The 4,272-nt window shown below is 33.8% G+C and overlaps 1 long non-coding RNA gene across 1 annotated transcript; it reads right to left on the minus strand.

Moving 5' to 3' along the window:
- Positions 1-226: 226 nt before the first annotated feature.
- On the minus strand, positions 227-3,848 carry LOC147858798 (uncharacterized). The gene is made up of 3 exons (XR_015530326.1): positions 3,578-3,848; positions 427-465; positions 227-317 (listed from the first exon to the last, which is right to left on the minus strand). It is a non-coding gene; the product is annotated as an uncharacterized LOC147858798 (long non-coding RNA).
- Between the last annotated feature and the right edge of the window lie 424 nt (positions 3,849-4,272).

Genomic DNA, 4,272 nt, shown 5'->3' on the forward strand with positions numbered 1-4,272 from the left:
ACTAACAAATTAACATTATGTCTGGTTTCATGGATATAGACTCATATAAAGCCATAATATTATTTTTTCTCAACACATTGATCAAACAAATGGCAACCTACTTCATATTTCCATTTGAAATGTAAGACATCATCTATTCACATACTCTTACCCAAATCAAAATGAAATAAAATAAATCATTTTGTTATTGCAATATCTACTTAAAAACTTATTGCAATAAAGGTTACCCTTATAAAGATTGAGTATATAAAAAGAAAACCCTAAGAAGTTCATTTTAGGCTGTAAATTTCATGTCGTTTCCATCTTCAACATTGGACCTATATCATAAAATGTAACAACAAAAGCAAGAAATCTTAATATACATGGAAGTAAATATTATCTTAATATACATGGAAGTAAAGAAATCAGAAAATATATTTGGAATACCGTAGGTTTATATTTGGTTTCTACTCTTTTCTCCTTTTCCTGTTAAAATAAAAAGCATAAATATTAAGTTACTTTAATATATATTATATATGTACATGTATGCAAGTATATAATTCAAAATAGCTTATATATACATACCTGGATTTCATTTCCAAAAGAAAATCGTTGAAAACTTTACAATCGCTTTCATCTAACAAATAGTTATCACATTTTGCATTATATGTGAGGTTCGCTAATCCAATAATTGACTCAAATCAACCATTTTAATATCTGTCAAATCATATGCAAATAATCTACTCCCCTTAATCTTCCTATACCAACCAAGTTGTAATTGAACATCTTCAAGTCTATCCATCAAGTCAATTCCTCTCTTATACTCCACAAATTTATTTCCAATCTTTCTTCGCATCCTTTGTACTCGTCCTAAGTACCAAACAACATTTTTATTTGATATTCCTTTTCTTTTCGGTCTTGTTGAATTAACATCTTCTTCAGTAAAGAATACAGCACAATCTGAACCAATCCCAATTAGGTTCCCATTTCCATTTAGGAAATCATTTGCATTCTCACATGAGTAGAAGACCCCTTCTCTTACACATGTGAGTCTATCCTTTGACAATGTTGGATTACCATTTAGATGACTTACAAGTGTCGATTTAAATATAATCTTATCATCCACTTGAACAAATGAAGAGACTTTAGAGTTCACATTGTTGTCATCCAATATAGCATCCAATTCATGGCAAATTTCACTTATTGCAATCTCATCATCATTCTCCACACATTCATGCATTGTGAAGTTTTTATTGTGTTCAGCACATTCTTCATCATCTTTCTCTCCATATATATAACTCAAGGATTGTTTTGTCTCAATCCCGGGATAATTCCACCATTGCCCATTGTGTTTAGGCTTCATATTTAATGACTCACATAAAATTTGGGCTTCTTTTAAACCTTCTTTAAGTGCAAAAACAAGTTGATCATCATTTGAGATATCAATGTAGTCTTTTAAGTTTGCAAGAGGCTTGTCATGCATGAAATTGAGTTTAGACCATATTGATTCTTGCTTCTTATGAGCTCTTGGAAAAACCAATCCATTATCAATGCACTCAAATTTGGCAAGCTTGTTTACATTTTCTCTACAATGCAAAACAACTAATATATCAAACGCATGCTCCATACCAATCATTCCCCCTATTTTACTAAAAAATATCTCAGCTCCATCAGACCCTGTGAGATGCAATGGACATTCTAGTTGTGGATAAAAGTCACGAAACATTTTTATAAGTAAAACTACAAAGTGACAAGATATTTGTACATCCAAAAATGTTTCTCAACTAATGAAATTACTTTTTAAGTTATAAATTGGATTATCTAGAATCCATAATCTCCATATTTGAAAGAAGAATGCAACTTTAGGTGCAAGTACCACACGCTTGAATAAGCTCTCATGAGGGGATAGAAAAATATCAATATAGTCACCTAATATATGCAAGTATACATGTGTTCCCAAAGCGCCTCTTTCTCTTACTTTGACACCTTCTCCACCTTGGTATAACATCTTTAAACAATTAGTAACATTTCTACATGCAATTCTTTGAGCTCCAACCCAATTTTGTCTATCTTCTCTCGTAATATCACATTCCCTTAAGCCATGTGCATCAATAGAGAAGTTATTATATACCAAAGACACATGATTCAATGTGATCCATATATCCCCAATTACTAATTGTCTTGAGGGATTATCTAGTGCATTCACAAGTTTCTTTCCATTATGAATGAAATCTTGATCATGAAGACAACTTACCAGATCATTATGCATTTGACCTATGAAGATCCAACCATCCCAAGGCAATTTATATCTTAAGCATATGCTTGGGGTTAAGTAATCTTGAAGCATAATCTTTCTTCTCCTACTATCTCCATCCGATGCATGTCCAACAATTGGCCCAATACTTGTGGAGAGGTGTTTTTCCCATTAAGTTTCCACTTCATTCCATTGGCCTTTTACAAAATTTGCATCAAAGCAATTACATGTACATTGTACAACCAATACTAATCGTGGAAGTTTAGGGTGAAGAGGATTCGCAATTAACACCCTAGCATAGTGTCCAACCACATAGTCTTTAAAGGAGCTAACAATGGTTTCATAGCCAGCATTAGAGTCACCCACCTTTATCATACATGATGAGACACATTGGTGATTGGATGACTTCAAACCACAAAAACCCAAAAGTAAATCATTTGAGCTATCCCACTTAACATTCCGCTTAATCACAGTCTCATCCTCAACAATAATGAAAGGAACCTTTGTTATAATGCCATGCACTCTTTTTTCATTTTCATAAATCTTAGCCACATCCTGAAATATATAATCATGGATCCCTAGAAGGAATTTAGTTGCTTTCCTCTCAACTCTCTTTGTAGTGCTTAATGATGGTCCATCTAAATTTTTAGAAACAAAGTCGTGTAATCTTGGTCCACCCCACATTTTAATCATGACAAAAATTGCCTTAGATGTGTCTTTAAATCGTTGTCCATGTGGCTTTCGAGTAAGGTTTTGTGCAACATCTATCAAAAAAATCCCATAATGCATCCTTTCCACCAAATTTTCCAGCTCGATGAGCCTCAATAATGTTATTACAAAATCTTCGAACATCCTTCTGTTCCACACTCTCAAGGGATGCTTCCTTGAGAGTCATTACCTTTACCGAAAGCATTGCAACTTTGCAAGCTAGCCACCATATTTGTCTATGAGCGCGACGGATAGTTTGCTTAGAACTTGAAATTTCCTTTCTTGTCTCTTCTTTAGTAAGATAATCTAGTCGCCTACCCTCCCCAGTTCCTCGATTACCTCTTTTGACTTTAGCCCTACGCTCCCTATACACCCTCATACGGAAATCATTACATTTTTCACATGTAAGATTATGAAAGGGTTCTTCAATCTTCGATACTCTTTTACAATCAAAATGGTGAAAACATCCATCAATAACACACTCTTGCATCTCATACATCACAACAGCTTTGGTGTAAGGCTCCATGATGAGAAACGATTTTACATGTATTTCTTCATCATTTATCACTATGTTGTTATGCCAATATCCCCAACACAATAGTGACAAACCAAAATAATGTGGAGTAGAGAACTCACATTCTTGACTAGATGAAGGTCGCAAGGATGAAACAAGAAATTTGCTCAAGGTTTGTTGATTTGAAGGTAAAGCTTCTTGTTTTCGTGGACGACCCGGAAATCCACTCATTATTGGTGTACTAGCATGTCGAACCATCTCCATTGCCTTTAGATGGGTCTTGGATTGTATGTGTTGAGACAAAATTGTTGACAAATCACTCCGTGGAGGGCATAATGGCAACCAAGATCCATCAATCTTGCATTTTGCCTTCACCATTGCCTTATCTTTATATCCATGAAGTGTTGCCTCTATTAAATCAAATTTTGCATCTATAAAAAAATATTTTTCACATATATTAGCATATTATTCATAACTACAATATTAAGGTTTAAAGTACAAACATGCTTACCACTTGTAGTGTCATTAAAAGTCTTAAGCACTTCCAACGAAGACTTGATATAGACTTGTGTGTGTGTGTGTGTGTGTGTGTGTGTGTGTGTGTGTGTGTGTGTGTATGTACATATTGTGTTATGTGTGTATGTATGTACATATTGTATTTTATTTTATTTTATTGCATTTTGTGTGTGTGTGTGTGTGTGTGTATGTACATATCGTGTTATGTGTGTATGTGTGTATGTATGTATGCATTATATGTGTATATAGGTATTGTGTGGATTGTATGCATGTGTGTATAGGTATGTGTGTATTATGTACA

This window comes from Azolla caroliniana, unplaced genomic scaffold (assembly GCF_043228905.1).
Source record: "Azolla caroliniana isolate FFs.n. ecotype wild unplaced genomic scaffold, voAzoCaro1.0.p SCAF_10, whole genome shotgun sequence".
In the NCBI taxonomy this organism is placed as follows: domain Eukaryota; kingdom Viridiplantae; phylum Streptophyta; class Polypodiopsida; order Salviniales; family Salviniaceae; genus Azolla; species Azolla caroliniana.